This window comes from Cetorhinus maximus, chromosome 23 (assembly GCF_964194155.1).
Source record: "Cetorhinus maximus chromosome 23, sCetMax3.hap1.1, whole genome shotgun sequence".
Taxonomy (NCBI): domain Eukaryota; kingdom Metazoa; phylum Chordata; class Chondrichthyes; order Lamniformes; family Cetorhinidae; genus Cetorhinus; species Cetorhinus maximus.
In genome coordinates, this window is record NC_135901.1 from 63,008,943 (window position 1) to 63,032,129 (window position 23,187).

The 23,187-nt window shown below is 43.3% G+C and overlaps 1 protein-coding gene, 3 non-coding genes and 1 pseudogene across 4 annotated transcripts in view; 4 read left to right on the top strand and 1 right to left on the bottom strand.

The window, feature by feature from the left end:
• LOC144698080 (uncharacterized) overlaps positions 1 to 23,187 on the top strand; it is a 642,405-nt gene that overhangs the window by 181,385 nt on the left and 437,833 nt on the right. The window lies entirely within an intron of this gene.
• LOC144698076 (uncharacterized) overlaps positions 1 to 23,187 on the bottom strand; it is an 85,658-nt pseudogene that overhangs the window by 9,648 nt on the left and 52,823 nt on the right.
• Positions 4,788 to 4,861, top strand: trnan-guu (transfer RNA asparagine (anticodon GUU)). The gene has a single exon. It is a non-coding gene; the product is annotated as a tRNA-Asn (tRNA).
• On the top strand, positions 14,015 to 14,087 carry trnae-uuc (transfer RNA glutamic acid (anticodon UUC)). Its single transcript has one exon. It is a non-coding gene; the product is annotated as a tRNA-Glu (tRNA).
• On the top strand, positions 22,120 to 22,201 carry trnal-uag (transfer RNA leucine (anticodon UAG)). Its single transcript has one exon. It is a non-coding gene; the product is annotated as a tRNA-Leu (tRNA).

Below are 23,187 nucleotides of genomic sequence, written 5' to 3' on the forward strand. Positions count from 1 at the left end.
GACATATACACCGAGAGTGACAGAGGGCAAAGGTTAGTCTCTCAGGAGAGACAAACACACAGAAAGCAAGCATGTCACCAACCTGGCTCTGTTTTTGTTCCTCTACGACGACAAATTTCGTGAATGTTTTCGTGAATGATAAGCAAACCCCCTTGGATGCTTTGGTACTTGGATGGATTTGATTGAATCTAACCGATAATTAACTCTGTAGACACAGAGTTACAAACAGGAGTAATGAGCAGCGGGGAAACCCCAATGGATTTGAACTCCATCTCCGTAACCACTCGGCCACGACAACTGACCCTATGGACAGGTTAATGTTGCTGGTATATAAGATGGCTGCAGCAGAGAAGGCGGGCTTTCGGCCCATCTTTTCCGTGCTGGCTGTCTGGAAGAACAACTCAACTACTTCCACTGCCCTACTTTCTCACACAAGCGATTGATATTTTTATTGCCTCTCCTCCTTCTCCCCGTTAAAATTAAACCAAATACACGCCCGCATTCACTTTGAGCTGGCACTTTGTCGTCAGAAGAGAGCATTCAAAGTGACCCAAAGGTGAACCACCTATAGCTTTGGCAGCGGTTCCACAAATAATGCAACCTGAATCCAGCGCCTGAGGCCGTTCGGCCAGGCTACCTCTCTCAACCTGCTGTTTTTCGTCGCCTTGATGGTGTTTCCACTGAACACTAAACATTAAAAACATCGAAAAAGGAACAGGAATTAGCCATAAGCCCCCTCGAGCCTCCGCTACCACGTAATAAGTTCATGTCAGATCCCTAAACTCAGCACTAATTTCCCGTCTGATCCCGATAGCCCTTCATTCACTTAAAGTCCAAACATTTATCCATCTCAGCCTTCAATATACTCATCGACTGAGGATCCACAGAGTTCCAGGCTACAGAATTCCAAAGATTCACTCTTTGAGTGAAGAAATGTCTCCTCACCTCAGTCCTAAATGGGTAACACATTATCCGGAGAATGTGAGCCCAGTTCTAGACCCTCCAGCCAGAGGAAAACAGCCTCTCAGCATGTTCACTGTCACTCAGGAATCAATCCAGTGAATCTTGGTTGCACACAGACAGCAAGTGAATGGAGGGAACAAAGAGCACAAAAGTGAACAGAGATAGAGACACAGGCAGAGATACTGAGAGAGTGAAAGAGAGCGAGGCAGATATACAGGGACAAAAAGCGGCAGACAGAGGGAGAGAGAGTGGTAGACACTGAAAGGGACAGATACACTTCACCATTCCACGTGATCGTTAACTTAGATTGACAGACAGAAAGAGAGAAATAAAGACTTACATTTAAACGATGTCTTTCATCAACTCAGGACAACGGGAGGCCCTTTAGAGCCAATGAAATCTTTTTTGAAATGTAGTCACTGTTGTAATCTAAAAGCAGAGAGAGTTTGATTAAAATGCTGATTCAGTTGATGAGAAAATTCGATCTGAAGAAATCCATCACAATGTAGAATCTTTCTTTCTATCTCCCTAAACATTTCATGGTTTGTTTGATGCCGATTCAGCAGATGTAAATCTGCAGCTGAGTGAATAAATTTCACCTCGAATCTCTGACGAAACAGGGACAAAGCATCCCATTTCTATCAGGTCATCTCTCAGCCTTCTCTTTTCTAGAGAAAAGAGCTTCAGGCTGTTCAGCCTTTCCTGGTGATAAGAACCTATCCGTTCCTGCAACATTTGTGAATCAACTTTTATTTTCCTGTTCCTCCCACACCCGACAGCAGTAGAAACAGTTCCTAATGTCCGAGTGATTTCAGTTTGGACTATTTGTATTTAAAAGTTCATTCTCTCGATGTGTCCATTGCCTTAGCCACTCAACCACCAGGACTCGGTGTCTGTCTGTTTAAATGTTGCTCTGTGGCAATTTTGATCATCCTCCACTTTGTACCAAACCGACCCTCAGAAGCTGAAAAGTCTTCATTCAAAAAAAAGAAAGAAAACTCCTCTTGTATATTTTAAAACTGCTCTTTTTATTCTCTGTACCATCTTAATATGAAGCCACACAACTAACGTGAATAATGTTTGGATGGTGAAATGGGGAACTGAACCGCATTGACACACACACAGGCATATACACCGAGAGTGACAGAGGACAAGGGTTTGTCTCTAAGGCGAGGCAAACACCCAGAAAGCAAGCATGACACCAACCTGGCTCTGTTTTTGTTCCATTTCTAACTGTAACTTTTGTGAACGCTTGCAGACGAATGGAAATTAGAGAACGCTTGGGGTTTTGGATCTTTTTTTATTCAACTTAATCGACATTTAATTGTGCAGGCACACAGTAAAATTCAGGAATGATAAGAAGAGTATTTGTCAGGATTCCAGCCCACCTGTGGAGACCCTAATAGATTCAAAACCTGTTGCCTTAACAACTCAGTCGCGAATCCAAGCCCCAGATTTGCATGTATGTAGTTTGTATAAAATCATAGACGGCTGCATCAGACGGTCATTCAGCATGTCGTTCACATGCCGACTCTCAGGAAGAGCAACTCACCGACTGCAATTCCACATCCCGCCTTTTTCCTACAGCAACTCATATTTATATTGTCTCTCCTCATTCCCCCGATCAAAGTAAAACACCGCACACTCCGCTGGGTTTAATGTGAGTTGGTATCTGTTGGTTCAAATGGGACAGCTGCATATTCTAAAAGGAAGATAACGTGAACGTTTGGCGACGGTGGGATTCGAACCTACGTTTCTGTAGAGACTGCAGCCTTAATCCAGCGGTTTAGACCGCACAGCTACGCTATCATGTCACAAAGGTCTCGTTATAATTTCCTTCACTGGTATTGTCAACGAAAAGAACAGAAGCAAAGGAGTAGGGGGAGGTCATTGGGAAACTCGAACCAGCTCCGCCAGTTAATCAGATCATCCTGCACTTTGTAACAAACAGAAATCATCTCCACTGCTAACTTCTTTTTTCAATGTTTCATTATTTCGATGTTTCAAATTATGTTTTTTATTTTCCTTTGTGACTCTGCGTGTTTACTCAATGAAATGTTGGTAATAGGTAATGAGATTGCATATGTTGACTCAGAAAAATGAGGCGATGTTTGGTCAGGGTCAATATTTTTTGATAATTCGATTTGACATCAACGATTTTAAAAAAATTGAAAACTGTCAAAGGTTTCAGAATCCAACTCTTCATGTCATTGGGTCAGGAAAACTTTGTTAACTTTCATACATTGTGCATGGACAGAGCAGAAGGCCCTGCACCTCTTTCAATATTGTTTTTTCTTAATGCAGAGTTTTCAAAAGGAAATTGGACAATGACTTGAAAGGGAGAAAAAGATCAGGGTTATGGAAAGAGACAAATCAATTGAGATTAACAAGAAAGCTTGTTGAACAAAACTGACATAGATTGATTGTCCGAAAGACCTCTTACTGCGCTGTGCCATTTGATGATGACATTGTTGATCAGTCTGTCTCCAGCATTCCTAATGAGAACAGCCAAATTCCATTTCTTCAAAACAAAGACTCAATGTGCTGCTGCATGACGTCACCGCTTAACATTTTATGAAGCCCATTGAGCCTTTGTGCTGTTTCCTGTTTCTGTGGTGCAGTGATTTTCATGCCTGCCTAGCACATGAAACGTTCTCCGGTTTAAAACTGGGCAGAGCCATAATCAGAATTTGTGGGTTCACGTTGAAGCCACGTGACCTGGTCAGTGTTTATCCTTCAACCAAGAACACATGGTCCGCTCATTGTGACGTGCCTGGTTTTGACTGTTTCCTGAGCAGTGATTGGCTGCCGTGTTCCCTGCATTACAACAATGACTGCACTTCAATTAAAGCAAAACTGCGGAAATCTGGAAAGGAAAACAGAAAATACAGGAAAAACTCAGCAGGCGTGACAGCATCTTTTGAGAGAGAAACCTACTGAGTTTTTCTAACATTGTCTGTTTTTATTTCACAAAGTACTTAATTGGCGGGAAAGTGGTTTGAGAAATCCACTGGTCGGGAATAGCGCTATTAAAATGCAAGTCTGTCCTTCTTTAATTATCTTAACTCCCAGTCCACTGGTTACTGACCCCCGTCAGTGGAAACAGTCCCTCCCTATCTGCTCCATCAAACCGCCTCGTCCCCGTTGCCCCCATCACCGTCATTTTGAACAGCTCCGTGAAATCTCCGTTTAACCCTCTTTGCTCCACGGAGGACAATCTCGGTCTCCATAAAATCTCCATTAACTTAATTTACTCATCCCTAGACATGATGCAAGGCGGAGGATTGAGAGATATTTTGGAATATATTGTCAGTTGGCAGGTGGGAAAATGGAGAAGGAACCAAAATAGAAAACTCAGTCTCCAGCTCTGTGAATCTTCAGATATTCTTTGGGAACCGGAATCAGAGGAGAATGAAGAGTGAACTGTCCGACTGACCAGAGACAGTCAAGGTACCTTTCCCTTCTTTAAGACGTTGGAACATTGACTATGTTATCAGTGAAATTAACTGATCTGAGACATTGAAAGGATTCTCGTTACTGCACATCAGGAATTCAAACCTAATTTCGGCTTCAGGACAATCAGAATACTTGGTAACAGACAAGACAGCGAAAAGCTCGAAGGGAGACGGCACCGGTTGCAGGAGAGCTGGTTCCCGGTGACATGGATGTGTCTGCAGTGGGTGGGATCAGACTGTTTCCATGTATCCACAGTGAATGTCCCAACCTTTATTTTGGAAGAGTAAAACTGATAGAGAACAATTGTCATTCCTGTAGCAGCAATCTGAAACTTTAACTCGATGACACCCTGTTTTGAGGCTGAGTCGGTCTCTGTGGCGCAATTGGTTAGCGCGTTCGGCTGTTAACCGAAAGGTTGGTGGTTCGAGACCACCCAGGGACGAAGCTTCCCTTTTTTTTCCCCTATCAGCATTCATTGTCACTCAGTTCCCGGTTGTCATTGGCTACTTGAGCTGAATGTCAAGACCCCGGAAATGTTGCCGGCTCCACTGTTATCCAGGGAGCTCCCAGGTAAGCGGCTTTTTTTCGAATATTCATTTCAAATATAATGAGAAAACATTTAGACCTCCCATGCACTGATATCCAACACAATGGAAATTTATGAAGTTATTGGATTCAAACAAACCCATCAATTGTTCTTTCTTCCTCAGCTCCACCGTGAGTGAGACAGGGAAAAGAAGAAAAGCAGCAATATTCATGCCCTGCACTCTCCAATCACCCGCTGCCAGCAGAAAGCGGCGACTGCAGCTAAAATCAGCGGGATACTGCCCATCCCTGGAACACAAGATACTCCAACCCGGGCCAAACCTCCCAATACACCGAGCACAGGCTCAGGAAAACGCAGGTATATGATATCCCGGTCACAAAACCTCGAAGCATCATTTACAGAATACCCGAGTGAGTGAGTCACAAATAATAGACACACCAACTTTCTAAATCTTTTCTCTGTCAAATTCCTTCATTTTGTTGAAAAGCTGACTGTTGTGAATCTGAAAATGAGCACCATGGGATTTGCGTTACCCAGTGACTTGTTTTCCAGTGATTGTCCGTCAGATTTGCAATTCGATTTCCGTTGGATATTGAAGCGAATCTGATTTCAAAATGAGGACACAAAGCAGGTAAACATTAAATCCAGAAACAGATCCGGAGGAAAATGGATCCCAATGTTTGGAAGGAGGTGCAGCTGAGAAGCAGAAGCTGTGAATGTTGTTATTGATGATTGAGTGGAAAACAGTGGGCCCTTGGTCAATCATCGTGTCCCAGTGGTGAAACTGATGTTTTCAAAATCCACTGGTGTTTCCCCAGGAAATTTCCAATCTTACCGACTGTGCTTCTTATTATTGCTGATTTCAACCAGGTGTCCACAGAACTCTCGGATCAATGGAAGAAAAAACATCCAAAAATTCTCCTGATTTTTGAGCTCTAAGTGAATGAAATACTCTCGGGATCGGGTGTTGGGGCTGAGGATCCGCCATGATCTTACTAAGTGACGGAGGAGGCTTGTGGGGCCTTATGACCTTTTGCTTCTGCTTTGCTTCTGTTCTATTTCCGTAACAATACCGGACAAGGCGATGGGCACTCGTATCCTGAGCTCGGTAGCGCAACTGTGCGGTTGTAGGTGGTTGGAGGTCTCACGGGTTCCTAATCCCACTGCTGCTAAAATTGCCCTGTTGGTCGAAAAGGTGCCAGCTCACAGTTAAAGCAGGTGTGGGCAGCGCTTCACTTTAACATGAACAACGAGGAGAGATAATATAAATTTAAATGGCTGTGGAGAAAATGCGGGGTTGTTAATTTAGCAGAATCCCTCTTCCATAAACTGGCGTGGACACGATGGGCCGAATGTCCTCCTCCTCTGCTGTAGCCGTCTCTAATTTCATACCAACGACACTAACCTGTGCATGGGGCCATTCGTCGTGGCCGAGTGGTTAAGGTGATGGAGTCCAAATCCATTGGGGTTTCCCACTTCTCATTATTCCTGGTTTTAACTCTGCGTCTACAGAGTTAATTATCGGTTAAATGGAATAAAATTCATGCAAACACGCGGACGTTTTCCTACTTCTGTTCATTCCCGAAACCTGCAGTGGAAAAGGAGCAAAATTTGGTGTCATGCTAGCTTTCTGGGCGTTTGTCTCTCCTTAGAGACAAACCCTTGCTCCCTGTCACTCTCGGTGTATATGTCTGTGTGTGTTGCTCTGTGTGTGTCAATGTGGTTCAGTTCCCCGAGGGGTTGAACACATGTTTACCGTGAAAAACTTTATTCACATTAGTTGTACAGCTTCAGATTAAAATATTCCAGAGAAAAATGTCAGGGTGAAAGAGACAAGAGGAGGTTGCAATGTTTGGAAGGAGGTGCAGCTGAGAAGTGGAAGATGTGAATGATGTTATTGATGATTGAGAGGAATGCATTGCAACCTTGGGGATTTGTAGGTCGATTATCTTCTACACTTTGAAATTCAGAACAAGCTGAGGTATCAGGTGGAAAGCAACAGTTGCCTCCATGTATGTTGGGATATGGGATACATATGTTTTGTGTGCCTGGCTCGTTCAACTGGTAGATCATAAGGCTCTTAGTCTCAGGGTCGTGGGTTCGCCGCACGTTAGATGCAGCTTCTTTCAAACAAATAATCACCAACCTCATCGCTGCGGTTCCTGTGAAACTTGCACATGATGGATATTCACCACTGGATTCAAAGCACTTTCATGTCACATCACTTTCTGTCTCACCTCCAGCTCTCTCCGCCCTTCCAGGAGCTGTTTGACCAAACCCAGTCAATTAGTGCGAACGTAAAACACAACGTGATCGGTTTACAGATAACAGGGTAAAGAAACATCAGGATCTTCCTGATTCTCCCAGATACCGATTACAGGAATGTACACAGTGCCGATTACCCACAGTCACTCTCTCCTTCCAGTCTTGTGTACGTTGTTCAGCTTTGAATATTTTCACACTGGATTTCAGTGTGAAGAAAGCAGAGCTGTGATAAACTTATATTGTTCAGCAGTTGTGCTGCAAGAAGGTACAAAACAGGATGATGATAACAGTGCTCTTTGGACGCGGTGAGCTCCAGGGAAGGATTGGCACCATTAATGTGTCGCTCAATTAGTCTCGTGACAAATCTCGTGCTAGAAATGAGAAGGAAACTCGCTGAATTTGCCCCGTGTTTTGATTTCAAAAGAGCTGAATACAAGGTAGGAAAGTGCATCTCGCTAGAGTGGGTTACAAAATGACAGAATGACTGTGAAAGAAGCACCCGTGCTGTGAGGGAACATAAAATTATAGAAAGTTACAGTATAGAAAGCTGCCATTCGGCCTCGATGAGCTGATGTGCTGCTTTTAAAAAACAGTTGTGATTGTTTGATCCAGCAGGAGTGATATTTTTGTCAGTGCAAACAGTAGGCAGCACAATTTATCCTTCTCCCACCCATATTTTTATCGCACCAACATTTCTATAGTCAGTGCTTTGCACCCAGCCCTTGTCTTGTCCTCCTTTCATTCCCTCACTCCGCCTTTATCCTTGCTCCCGACCTGTTCCAAATGTGACATTTCCAGTTCTTGAGGCGAAACTTCAACTGTCACCCCACTGATTCTGGTGGAGCTGCTAAATGTTTTCAATCAATAAGTAATTAATACTCATTTTAGCAAGATCAAAAATCTGCATTCCCTGACCGGGAACCGAACCCGGGCCGCAGCGGTGAAAGTGCCGAATCCTGACCACTAGAATACCAGGGGAATTATCAACCTGTTTTCGATTTGGTTTATGGACGCTGCTTTTATCCATGTTTCCATTAGATGGAACGAATTCTTCAGTCAATGACAACAACGGTTTCTGTGAGCTGGAACATGAAATTGACAGTGAGGTGAAATATCCCCACAAGCCGCTCATGTGCAACTGTCAATTTCCAAAACCCACCAACCTGATCACTGCGGCTCCTGTGAATTTTTTATTTCCGACCCGTTTCACCAGAGATACGTTTCAAACGAACATAAGAACATAAGAAGTAGGAGCAGTTGGAGTCAATCATTCGGCCCCTCAGGCCTGTCCCGCCATTCAATAAGATGATGGATGATCTGCCCCAGGCCTCAACTCCTCTTTCCTGCCAGCTCCTCATAGCCCTCAACTCCCCGATATTTCAAAAATCTATCTACCTCCTCTTCAAATATTTTCAGTGATCTAGACTCCACAACTCTCTGGGGTAGAGAATTCCAGACATTTACTACCCCCTGAGAGAGGGAATTCCTTCGCATCTCAGTTTTAAATGAATCCCACCTTATTCTGTAACCATGTCCCCAAGTTTGAGATTCCCCACTAGTGGAAACATCTTCTCTACATCTGCCCTGTCAAGCTTCCTCAGAATCTTGTCCGTTTCAATAAGGTCACACCTCATTCTTATAAACTCTAATGAATAAAGGCTTAACCTATTCCGCCGTTCTTAATAAGTCAGTCCCTTCATCCCAAAAATGAGTCTATTGAATCAAGATTCCCCACTAGTGGAAACGTCTTCTTTACATTAACCTGTCAAGTCTCCTCAGAATCATGTAGGTTTATAGGCGAGATTTTACTGTTTACACCGATACAAATATCTCCCAGATCTAGTTCCAAATCTCGTGTTAAATGAGAAGAAAGCTCCTCGCTGAATCCTCTACTTCTGAGCTGCACCTCCTTCCAAACATTGCAAACCCTTCTTGCATCTTCCATCCTGATATTTTTCTCTGTAACATTTTGATATGAAACTGCACAACTACTGTGAATAAAGTTTGTGATGGGAAAAATGTTTTCAACCTCCCGGGGAACTGAACCATATTGACACACAGAGAGGAACACACACAGACATATGCACCGAGAGTGAAAGAGGGCAAGGGCTTGTCTCTAAGGAGAGACAAACACCCAGAAAGCAAGATTGGCATCAGCCTGGCTCTGTTTTTGTTCCATTTCCGACTGAAATTTCGTGAATGCTTTCAGCAATTAACGGAAATAGTTCCCGAGTTTCTGGATGGATTTGATTCACTGTAACCGATAATTAACTCTGTAGACACAGAGTTAAAACCAGGAATAATGGGAAGCGGGAAACCCCAATGGATTTGGACTCCATCGCCTTATCCACTCAGCTACGATGACTGGCCCTATGGATAGGTTAATATTGTTGGTATCTGAGCATAGATGGCTGCAACAGAGAAGGAGGGCATTCGGCCCATTGTGTCCGTGCCGGCTCTCTGGAAGAGCAACTCAGCTACTTCCACTACCGTGCATTCTCACACAAGCAATTAATAATTGTATTGCTTCTCCTCCTTCTTCCGGTTAAAGTGAAACCCAATAAATGCCTGCATTCACTTTGAGAAGGAACCTTTTCGTAGGAACAGAGCATTCAAAATGACCCACAGGTGAACCACCTATAACTTTGGCAGCGGTTCCACAGAGACTGGAACCTGAATCCAGCACTTGAGGCCGTTTGGCCAGGCTACCACGCTCAAGCGGCTGTTTCCCGTCGTCTTGATGGTATTTCCACTGAGATATAACATTGAAATGATCAAAAAAGGAACAGGAATTTTACGCCCCCTCGAGCCTCCTCATCCAGTTCATAAAGTCATGGAAGGCCCTCAACCTCAACACCAGTTGCCCACCCAATCCCGATGCCCCTTCATTCCCTTAAAGACCAAAAATCTAAACATCTCAGCCTTCAATATACTCAGCGACTGAGGACCCACAGACCACTGGGCTACAGAATTCCAAAGATTCACAAACCTTTGAGTGAAGAAATGTCTCCTCACCTCAGTCCTAAACGGCTGACACATTATCTGGAGAATGTGAGCCCAGTTCTCTACGCTCCAGCCAGGGGAAAACAGCCTCTCAGCATGTTCACTGTCAATCTGGCTCAGAATGTCAGACTTTTCAATGAGATCACCTCTCATTATTCTAAACTCCAGTGAAAACATACTCATCTCACTTAATCTCTCCTCCTAGGACAACCGCCTCATCTCACGAACAATCCAGTGAGCCTTGGTTGCACACAGAAAGCGAGTGAATGGAGGGAACAAAGAGCACAAAAGTGAACAGAGATTGAGGCACAAGCAGAGACTGAAAGAGTGAAAGAGAGCGAGGCAGATGTACAGGGACAAAGAGAGAAGATAGAGACAGAGAGCAGGGTAGACACTGAAAGGGACAGATACATTTTATTATTCCATATGATTGTTAACTTGGATTGACAGACGGAAAGAAAGAAGAGAAAGAAGGACTTACATTTGAACAGAGACTTTCACCAACTCAGGACAACGGGAGGCGCTTTAGAGCCAATGAAATCCTTCTCAAGTGCAGTCACTGTTGTAATCTAATGACAGAGAGTTTGATACAAATGCTGATTCAGCAGATGACAAAATCCGATTTTAAGAATTCCATCTCAATGTAGAATCTTTCTTTCAATATATCTAAACATTTAATTCATCAGGATGTTGCCTGGGATGAAACATTTAAGTTATGAAGGGAGGTTGGAAAGACTTGTGTTGTTTTCGTTGGAGCAGAGAAGACTGAGGGGCGACCTGATCGAGGTGGACAAGATTATGAGGGGCAAGGACAGGGTGGAAATGGAGCAGCTGTTCGCCTTCGTTGAAAGATCAGTCACAAGGGGACATAATTTCAAGGTGAGGGGCAGGAGGTTTAGGGGGGATGTGAGGAAAAACTTTTTTTTACCCAGAGGGTGGTGAAGGTCTGGAATGCGCTGCCTGGGAGGGTGGTGGAGGCGGGCTGCCTCACATCCTTTAAAAAAGTACCTGGATGAGCACTTGGCACGTCATAACATTCAAGGCTAGGGCCAAGTGCTGATAAATGGGATTAGGTAGGTATGTCAGGTGTTTCTCACGTGTCGGTGCAGACTTGATGGGCCGAAGGGCCTCTTCTGCACTGTGTGATTCTGTGATTCTGTGATTCTGTTTGATGCGGATTCAAAAGATGTAAACCAAAGAAATAAATTTCACCTCGAATCCTTGACGAAACGGAGATAAAACATTCAATTTCTATCATGTCATCTCTCAGCCTTCTCTTTTCTAGAGAAAACAGCTTCAGGCTGTTCAGGCTTTCCTGGTGATTATAACCTATCCGTTCCTGTAACATTTGGGATTGAACTTTTATTTTCCTGTTCCTTGCGACAACTGACAGTAATAGAAACAGCTCCTAATGTCCGAGGGATTTCAGTTTGGTCTATTTGTATTTAAAAACTCATACTCTCGATGCGTCCATTGCCCTAACCACTCAACCACAAGGACTCGGTGTCTGTGTGTTTAAATGTTGTTCAGTGACAATTTCCATCATCCTCTACTTTGTACCATGCCGACCCTAAGAAGCTGAAAAGTCTCCAGTCAAAAAAAAAGAAAGATAACTCCTCCTGTATCTTTTAAAACAGCTCCTTCTGTTCTCTGTATCGTCTTAATTTAAAACTACACAATTAACGTGAAAAAGGTTTGAATGATAAAAATGAAGAACCGAACCACATTGACACACACAGAAGAACACACATGGACATATACACCAAGAGTGACAGATGGCAAGGATTTGACTCTAAAGAGAGATAAACACCCAGAAAGCAAGCCTGACACCAACCTGGCTCCGCTTTTGTTCCATTTCTAGCTGCAACTTTTGTGAATGCTTGCAGACGAATGGGAGTTCGAGAATGTTGGTAAAGGGTGATTAGATTGTGTATGTCGACTGAGAAAAATGAGGAGGTTGGTCAGAATAAACTTATTTTTTAGAACATTCGACTGAAATCAACTATTTTAAAAATGTTTATAACCGTAATAAAAATTCGGAATCCAACTCTTCATGTCATTGGGTCAGGGAAACTTTGTTAATTTTCACACACTGAGCATGGACACTGCAGAAGCTCCTGCACCTCTTTCAATATTGTTTCTCTCAACTCAGAGTTTTCAAAAGGGGATTGGACAAAGACTTGAAAGGAGGAGGAAAAAATTCAGGGTAATGAACAGCGACAAAGAAATTCAGATTACTAGAAAGCTCTTTGTACAAAACTGACGCAGGTACGTTGGGCCAAAATACCTTATAGTTCTGTGCCATTTGATGATGACATTGTTGATCAGTCTGTCTCCAGCATTCCTAATGAGAACAGCCGAATTCCATTTCTTCAAAACAAAGACCCAAAGTGCTGCTGCATGACGTCACCGTTTAACATTCCAGACAGCTCCATTGGGCTCTTTACAGCGCAGGGTTTGTGCAGGGCAGTGGGGGTCACGGTCATTTCACATGTGGCAGAGCAGCGGTTTGAAACCGGACGAGAGCATGATTCAAACTTGTTCATCTAAGTGTGAGTGAATGTTCAATAATTTACATTTGTTGTTAAAAATGAACACATGGGTTTGAATCCTGCCGCCTGAGGATTTATCATTTTAAATAGGAGAAAATTCTCCCAAACACACCCGTGTTTTCTTACTCATTTGTCGGCATTCATGAGGTGGCGTAGTGGCATTGTCACTGGGCTAGAAATCCAGAGATAAAAGCAAAATACTGTGGCTGCTCCTTACCATCGCCTTTGCTGGTATTACGACTGAAATCGAACAGAAGCAAAGCAGCAACAATGTGTCATAAGGCCCCACAAGCCTCCTCCGTCACTTTATAAGATTATGGCGAATCTCCAGCCTCAAACCCAATTTCCCACCCGATCCCGATAGTCCTTCGTTCCCTTAGAGTCCAAAAACCACGAGAATTTTTCGATAAAAGCCAAATACTGTGGATTCTGGAAATCTGAAATAAAAACAGAAAATGCTGGGAAAATTCAGTATGCTTGGAGAGAGAAACAGAGTTAGTGTTTCGATTCCGTATGACTCTTCTTCAGAGCTCTTTGAAAGCAGCACACTATAACTTTCTATAATTTAATATTTCCCAACACCACGGTGACTTCGTTCACACTCACCCTGCCATTTTATAATCCACTCTTGCGAGTGGGTTCAAAGCTTAACAACGTGCACAAGACTGGAAGGAATCTGTGACTGTGGAAAATCGGCACTCTGCACATTCCTGTAATCCGTATCTGGGAGAATCAGGAAGATGAGATCCCAGATTATCTTTACCATGTCAACTGCAAACTCATTATTTCTAAAATCCTTGGGCCCCACATTCCCTGCCCCTGATGCGCAGGGGAGGCTTGGGTTCATGAACTGACTGTACCTGCCTCAAGCAGCTAATTAACCTGGTAGCTGGACGGGCAGAGGGAGCTGGGGGCGAGGCAGGGACGGAAGCAGAAACAGATGTGACATGAAAGTGTTTAGAATTTGATGTGTGTCAGTTACTTTCAGTGATGAATTTCTGCCGCGTGTTCTCTTGTCAGTTTCACAGGAGCCGCAGTGATGAGGGTGGTAGGTTTTGGAAATTGACAGTTACACATGAGCAGCTTGTGGGACTATTTCACCTCACTGTCAATTTCATGTTCCAGCTCACAGAAACCGTTGTCATTGACTGAAGAATTCGTTAGATCTAAAATGGAAACATGGATAAAAGCAGCGTCTATAAACCAAACTGAAAGAAATCTGACAGCTTCCCTGGTGGTCTAGTGGTTTAGGATTCGGCGCTTTCACCGCCGGGGCCCGGGTTCGATTCCCGGTCAGGGGATGTACGTTTTCGATCTTGTGAAAAATGGAGTATGGATAACTTCTTGATTGAAAACATTTAACATCTCCACCAGTATCAGTGGGGTGACATTTGAAGTTTCGCCTCAGAGCTGGAAATGTCACACTTTGAACAAGTTGGGAACACAGACAAAGGCGGAGTGAGGGAGTGAAAGGAGTACTGGGTGCAAAGTACTGACCACAGAGATGGTGGCGCTAGGCAAAATATGTGTGGGAGAAGGACAAATTCTGGTGCCTACTATGCACTTACAAAAATATCACTCCTGACGAATCAACCAATCACAACTGCTCTTTAAAAGCAGCTCATCGAGGCCGAATGGCCTCTTTCTATGCTGTAACTTTCTATAATTTTATGATTCGCAACAGCACGGGTGCTTCTTTCACAGTCATTCTGCCATTTTGAAACCCACTCGAGCGAGATGTACTTTCTTACCCTTTTATTCGGCTCGTTTGAAACTAAAACAAGTAGCAAATTCAGCGAATTTTCTTGTCATTTCCAGCACGAGATTTGTCACGAGACTAATTGAGCGACACATTAATAATGCCAATCCTTCACTGGAGCTCACCGCGTCCAAAGAGCACCTTCTTGCAGTACATCTGCTGAACAATATAAGCTTATCACAGCTCTGCTTTCTTCACATTGAAACCCAGTGTGAAAATACGAACAATTTCAAAGCTAAACAACGTAGGCAAGGCTGGAAGGAGAGTATGACTGTGGATCATCGGCACTGTGCATATTCCTGTAACCGGTATCTGGAAGAATCAGGAAGATCGAGGTGTTTCTTTACCCTGTTATCTGTAAACCGATCACGTTGTGTTTTATGTTCGCACTAACTGACTGTGTTTGGTCAAGCAGCTCATGGAAGAGCAGAGCGAGCTGGAGGTGAAGCAGAAAGAGATGTGACATGAAAATGCTTTGAACTTATTGTGCATCAAGTGCTTTCAGTGGTGAATATCCGTCGTGTGCAAGTTTCACAGGAACCGCAGCGATGAGGTTGGTGATTATTTGTTTGAAAGAAGCTGCATCTAACGTGCGGCGAACCCATGACCCTGAAATTAGGAGCCTTTGCTCTGCCAGTTGAACTAGCCCAGCACACATAACCTATGTGGTCCATATCCCAACATAGATGGAGACAAATGTTGCTTTCCACCTGATACCACAGCTTGTTCTGAATTTCAAGGTGTAGAAGGTAACTGACCAACAAAAGCCCCGAGGTTGCAATACATTCCTATCAATCATCAGTAACATCATCCACATCTTCCACTTCTTAGCTGCACCTCCTTCCAAACATTGCAAACTCTCACTTGTATCTTTCATCCTGACATTTTTCTCTGTAACATTTTAATCTGAAGCTGCACAACTAATGTGAATAAATACTGTGATGGTAAAAATATGTTCAACCACTTGGGGAACTGAGTCAAATTGACACACACAGAGGAAGACACACAGCCATATACATAGAGAGAGACAGAGGGCAAGCGATTGTCTCTAAGGAGAGACAAACGCCCAGAAGGCAAACATGACACCAAATTTTGCTTCATTTCCACTGCAGGTTTTGTGAATATTTTGGGAATGAACAGAAATAGGAATACCCCCGAGTGTTTGGATGGATTTTATTCAATTTAACCGATAATTAACTCTGTAGACACAGAGGTAAAACCAGGAATAATGGGCAGCAGGAAACCCCAATGGATTTGGACTCCATCACCTAAACCACTCAGCCATGACGACTGACCCTATACATAAGTTAACATGGCTGTTATAAAATCAGAGATGGCTGCAGCAGAGGAGGAGGACATTCGGCCCGTCGTGTCCGTGCTGGCCAATGGAAAAGGAATCCAGCTGATTCAACAGCCCCGTCTCTTCTCCACAGGGATTTATATGTTTAATGAATCTCCTGGTTCTTCCTGTTAAAGTTAAAACCCGCTCACACATGCTTTAACTGTGAGCTAGCACTTTTCCGACCAATAGGGCAATTTTATCAGCAGTGGGATTAGAATAAAGAGCGAAACCTTCAGCCACCTACAACCACTCAGCTGCGCTACCGAGCTCAGGATAATACTTCCCATCGCCTTGTCTGGTACTGATACTGAAATCGAACAGAAGCAAAGCAGCAGCAACACGTCATAAGGCCCCACAAGCCTCCTCTGTCAATGAATAAGATCATGGTGGATCCCCAAACTCAACACCAATTTCCCACCCGATCCCGCTAGCTCTTCATTCCCTTAGAGTCCAAAAATTAGGAGAGTTTTTGGATGTTTTTGCTTCCATTGATCGGAGAGTTCTGTGGACACCTGGTTGAAATCAGCAACAATAAGAAGCACAGTCGGTAAGATGTGAACTTTCCTGGGGAAAACCCAGTGGATTTTAAAAGCATCATTCTCATCACTCGGCTACGATGATTGACCAAGGCCCCAATGCTTTCCACTCAATCATCAATAACATCATTCATAGCTTCCGCTTCTCAGCTGCACCTCCTTCCAAACATTGGGATCCATTTTCCTCAGGATTTGTTTCTGGATTTAATGTTTAGCTGCTTTGTGTCCTCATTTTGAAATCAGTTTCGCTTGAACATCCAACACAAATTGAATTGCAAACCTGACGGACAAACAATGGAAAACAAGTCACTCAGTAACACAAAACCCATGGTGCTTATTTTCAGATTCACAACAGTCAGTTTTTCAATAAAATGAAGGAATTTTAGAGTGAAACGATTTAGAAAGTTGGTGTGACTTTTATTTGTGACTCACTCACTCGGGTATTCTGTAAATGCTGCTCGGAGGTTTAGTGATCGGGATATAATCTACCTGCGTTTTCCTGAGCCTGTGCTCGGTGTATTGGGAGGTTTGGCCCGGGTTAGAGCATTTTGCGTCCCAGGGATAGGCAGTAACCCTCCGATTGAAGCTGCAGTCGCCGCTTTCTGCTGGCAGCAGGTGATTGGAGAGTGTGGGGCCGCAATATTGCTGCTTTTCTGCTTTTCCTTGTCTCACTCACTGTGGAGCTGAGGAATAGAGAATAATTGGTGGATTTGTTTGCACCCAATATCTGCATATATTTCAAAAGCGTTAGATATCGGTACATGGTGGGTCTAATTGTTTTCTCATTATATTTGAAATGGATATTCGAAAAAAAGCCGCTTGCCTGGATAACAGTGGAACTGGCAACATTTCGGAAATCTTTCCTTTCAGCTCAAGTACCCAATAACAACCGGGAACTGAGTGACAATAAATGTTGATGGGGAGAAAACAATGAAAGCTTCGTCCCTGGGTGGTCTCGTGCCACCAACCTTTGGTCAATAGCCGAACCCACTAACCAATTGCATCACCAAGACTGATAATGACGCAACTTGCAAGATATCCTAAGCCAAGGCATCAGCGGGTTAAAGCTTCAGATTGCTGATACCGGAATCACAATTGTTCTCTAACTCGTCCAAAATAAATGGTTGGGAAATTCATTGTGGATACATGGGAAACAGTCTGATCCCACCCACTGCAGACACATCCATGTCACCGGGAACCAGCTCTCCTACAACCGGTGCCGTCTCCCTTCGAGCTTTTCGCTGTCTTGTCTGTTACCAAGTATTCTGATTGTCCCGAAGCCGATATTAGGTTTGAATTCCTGATGTGAAGTAACGAGAATCCTTTCAATACATCAGGTCAGTAAATTTCACTGAGAACATCATAGTCACTTTTCCAGCGTCTTAATGAAGGGAAAGGTGCATTGACTGTCTCTGGTCAGATGGATAGTTCACCCTTCATTCTCCTATGATTCCGAATCCCAAAGTGTTTCTAAAGATTCACAAAGCTGGAGACTGGGTTTTCTGTTTTATCTATTTTCCCACCTGCCAACTGACAATATTTTCCAAAATCTCGTCTCAATACTTCGCCTTGCTCCATGACCAGGGGTGAGGAAATTCACTTTTGTGGAGCAATTATAGAGACAGGGATTGTTCTTTTTAGAGAAAAGTAGTTTAAACGGAGATTTCATAGAACTGCTCAAAATGATAGGGGTGGTAGCGGTGGGGATGGGCGGTTTGATACAGCAGACAGAGAGAGACTGTTTCCACTGACGGGGGTCACGAACCAGAGGAATGGGATTTATGATAATTAAAGAAAGACAGATTTGCATTTAGATAGCGCTTTTCCAGACCAGTGGACGTCTCAAAGCGCTTTCCAGCCAATGAAGGACTTTTTGAAGTGTCGCCATTGTTGTGATGTAGGAAACACGACAACCAATCACCGCTCAGCAAAATCCCACAAACAGCAACGTCACAATGCGCGGATAATCTATTTTTGTGACGTTGATTGAGGGACGAACAGGACACATGGCTGTGAGATATTGTATTCCCTTAATATTTAGCATCAAACGTGAATTTTTGGGCATTTGCTTATTATTAAGTTAACAGATTTTGATTATGTTTCTGCCCAGTTTCAAAGTGGGGACCTTTCACATGTGATAACCACCCCACTACAGAACAATACCTGACAGAGCCAGAGGCACCTACACATCATGTTAAACTGTGAGGTCCTGCAGCGGCACTTTGGGTCTTTGATTTGCGGAAATGGAATTCGGGTGGGAGATTTAGAAATGTTGCCGTCAAATTAATCTGATAATGTCAGCCTAAAATGGCATAGCACGTGAGGAGACCATTCAGCCCAGCATATTAATAACAACTTTTTACGAAGTTCTTTCTAATTATTCTCCATTTCGTTTTCTTTCTCCATAACCATGATGTTTGACACTTTCAATTCATTGTCCAATTCCCTTTCGAAAACTCTGAGTTAAGAAAAGCAATACTGAAAGAGGTGCAGGAGCTTCTGCAGTGTCCATGCTCAGCGTGTGAAAATTAACAAAGTTTCCTTGACCCAATAACATGAAGAATTAGGCTGGGGATTCTTATAGAGCTTTGAAAAAATGAAGTTCATTTCAAATGGAATTTGCAAAGGAATTTTATTCTGACCAAGCATCTCTTATTTTTCACAGCCCATATGTACATTCTAATCCCCCTTGCTGTACAACCTGTTACAGAGGCAGTTATAGAAAAGAGGAAAAGGTTTGCTTCAGCTATACAAAGCCCTGGTTAGATCATAACTGGAGGACTGGGTATAGTTCTGGAAACGGCACCTTATAAAGGATAAAGATTTGCATTGAAAAGTTCAGAGGAGCCGTACTGATTACGTTGGTGAGTTTTGGAAATTGAAAGTTGTATATCGCAGCTTGTGGCACTATTTCACCTCACTGTTCACTTCATGTTCATGCCTAACGCACTCGATGTTGTTATTGGCTGAACAAGTCTTCTGTGTTTGAACTAAACATGTTATTATTCGGTGTTCCAACTCCTGCCGCTTGGGTTTGGCCCTCATCAGGGAATGTTGTTTTCTTGTTGCTGTGTGAACTGTCACAATGAACTAATCCTGGAGTCTCTTTCCCCTGGGATCTACAAAACACTTAAATTCTCTTCCTCTTTCATTCTCACTCTTTAATTCCCAGTTTGAATCGGATCTTCTGTCAGACTCTTCAACAAACCCATTTGGGCAGACAAGTGGCAGCTGGAATTTAATGTACGGAAGTGAAAAGTGATTCATGTTGGTCGGAAGAATGAGGAGAGGCAACATGAAAGTGTACAATTCTAAATGGGGTTCTTTGTTACACAGCGAGTGGTTAGGATCTGGAATGCACTACCTGCGAGTGTGGGGGAGGCAGATTCAATCGCGGATTTCAAAAGAGAATTGGACAGAAAATGCAGGTCTCCGGGAAAAAGGCGGGGGAGTGGGACTAGGTGAGTTACTTTCCAGAAGAGTAAGAGGCATCTCTTTTCAGACAGAGATGAGGAGAATTTTTCTCCCGCTGAGGGAATTATTTTCCCCAGAAAGCAGTGGAGGCTGGGTCATTGAAGTTATTCAAGGCAGAATTAAACAGGTTGTTGATGGGATATATGAGGGGGGAGTCGTGGGGAAGCATGAAAGTGGACTTGAGACCAGGACCAGATCAGACATGAACTTAATGAATGCTGAAGCAGGCTTGAAGGGCTGAATGGCCTTCTCCTGTTCAAAACTCCTGTGTTCCTCAGGCCAGGGCCAAATGTAACCTTGTCTTTGATTCTCCAGCCCAATGGAGGGAGTGGGGGGTGGGGGGTGGGGGGGGCTGCAAAATGTTTCCATTCCTGCTCCAGTTGTTATGTTCTAATTCAGAGCTGGTCCCACTCGAAATAATGGTTTAAGGAGCATTGGCTGTGGTAAGTGTGGTTAAATGGCCTGATGAACTGAATTTAAATTCTGTATTCAAACCCCACCGCTGTCAAAATTTCAGCTAATTCGTTTTCTTCAGTCTCTTCAGTAAATCCCTCAGGATGTGCTGGGGAAAGTTGTCACCTGCAGTGCTTCATTTTGTTTGGAAAAATCAGGAGGGGTGATATAAATTACAGGGTGACCATAAATAGGTGGGACCGAATCCAGTTTTCACTGCTGCAACAATTCTATGATTTTGGTTGAGCAACATGACCATTAGCCCAGCGACTGTAGTCGCGCCGAATGGTTAAGGTGATGGATTTAAAATCCATTGGGGTCTCCCCATGCAGTTTCGCAAACCTCCCAATTGCGCTGCTCACTGTTTCGTCTTTCAGGTGCCTCCCAAATTAATTATTGGTTAAATGCAATAAAATCCTTCCAATCACTCCCGTGTGTTTTGTCCTGCTTCGCTTCCGCGTTCCTTCAATTCCGTTCATCGACAAGCACTCACCAAATCCGCAGTCGGAAATAGAACAAACACTGAGCCAAGTTGGTGGTATTCTTGTTTTCTGGGTGTTTGTCTCTCCTTAGGCCTCTGTCACTCTCGGTGTTTTTGTCTGTGTGTTTCAATGTGGTTCAGTTCCCAGAGGAATGAACATATTTTTACCATTGCAAACTTTATTTACATTCGTTATCTATCTTCATGGTAAATGATAAAGTGAACAACAACTGGTTTAAAAGTTGCCAGAGCTACAACATGGGACTGCTTGCGTGACAATAGATTTATCTTCCGGCTGTTCAGACTGGGACAAAAGTCAGTCCTGATTAACCAACCACAATGAGCAGATCATGTGTTTTTGGTTGAAAGATAGACAGTGACCAGGCCACATGGCTGTAAGATACTGTCTTCAACATACGTGAATCTGCAGACTTAGATAATGGTTTTGTGCAGTCTTGAACCAGGGATCTTATCATGTGTTAGGTAAAGGGGACAATCACTGCACTGCAGAAACAGGAGATAGTCGCAAAGCTCAATGGGCCTCAATGAAATGTTAAGCGGTGACGTCATGCAGCAGCACTTTGGGTCTTTGTTTTGAAGAAATGGAATTCGGCTGTTCTCATTAGGAATGCTGGAGACAGACTGATCAACAATGTCAACATCAAATGGCACAGAATGATAAGAGGTATTTTGGCCCAACGGATCTACGTCAGTTTTGTACAAAGAGCTTTACAGTAATCTGAATTTCTTTGTCTCTGTCCATAACCCTGATTTTTTTTTCTCCTCCTTTCACTCTGAGTTGAGAGGAACAATATTGCAAGAGGTGCAGGAGCTTCTGCAGTGTCTATGCTCAGTGTGTGAAAATTAACAAAGTTTCCCTGACCCAATGACACGGAGAGTTGGATTCCGAATTTTTATTACTGTCGTGAACATTTTAAAAATAGTTGATTTCAATCGAATGTTTAAAAAAAAAGTTTATTCTGACCAATCTCCTCATTTTTTCTCAGTCGACAAACACAATCTAATTACCCTTTACCAACATTTCATTGAGCAAACACGCACAGTCACATAGGGAAAAAAAAACATCATTGAAACATCGAACTAATAAAACATTGAAATAAAAAAGTTACTACTGGAGATGGCTTCTGTTTGTTACAAAGTGCAGGATGATCTGATTAACTGACGGAGTTGGTTCGAGATTCCCAATGACCGATTCCTGATCCTTCGTTTCTGTTTTATTTTGGTGTCAACACCAGTGAAGGAAACGATGATTAACGGTACACAATGAGGTAGCGTGGCCGAGCGGTCTAAGCCGCTGGATTTAGGCTCCAGTCTCTTTGGAGGCGTGGGTTCGAATCCCACCGCTGCCAAGTGCTCCGTCCTGTTTTTGGTGTCTGCAGCTGCCCCATTGGAACCAACAGATACCAGCTCACATTAAATCCAGTGCGGTGTTTTACTTTGATAGGAAGATCGAGGAGAGACGATTTAAATACGAATTTCTGTCGGGAAAAGGTGGGTTGTGGAATTACAGCAGTTGATTTGCTCTTCAAGAGAGTCAGCATGTGAACATTCTGCTGCATGACCTCCTGATGTAGCCGTCTACAGTTTATACAACAAACATTAATGCAAATCTGGGGCTCGTATTCGTGACTGAGTGTTTAAGGCGACGGGTTTTGAATGCTTTGTGGTCTCTACAGGTAGGCTGGAATCCTGCCAACAACTTATTATCATTCCTGAATTTTGCAGTGTTCCTGCACAATTAATGATTAAGTTGAATAAGAACCACCCAAAATCTCCAGCGTTCTCAAATTCCCATTCGTCTGCAAGCATTCACAAAAGTTGCAGCTAAAAATGGAACAAAAACGGAGCCAAGTTGGTGTCAGGCTTGCTTTCATGGATATTTGTCTCTCTTTAGGGTCAAATCCTTGCCCTCTGTCAATCTTGGTGTATATGTCTGTGTGTGCCAATGTGGTTCAGTTCCTCATTTTTACCATTCAAACATTATTCACGTTAGTTGTGTAGCTTCAAATTAAGATGATACAGAGAACAAAAAGAGCAGATTTAAAAGATACAAGAGGAGTTTTCTTTTGTTTTGACTGGAGTCTTTTCAGCTTCTAAGGGTCGGCGTGGTACAAATTGGGGAATGATGAAAATTTACACTGAGCAACGTTTAAACGGACAGATACCGTGTCCTTGTAGTTGAGTGGTTAAGGCAATGGCCACATCGAGAGAATGAGTTTGCATTTGTATTGCCTCTCCTTCTTCTTCCGGTTAAAATCAAACCCAATATACACCTGCATTCACTTTGAGCCGAGTGGATTCACGTTGCAGCCACGTGGCCTGGTCAGGGTTTAAC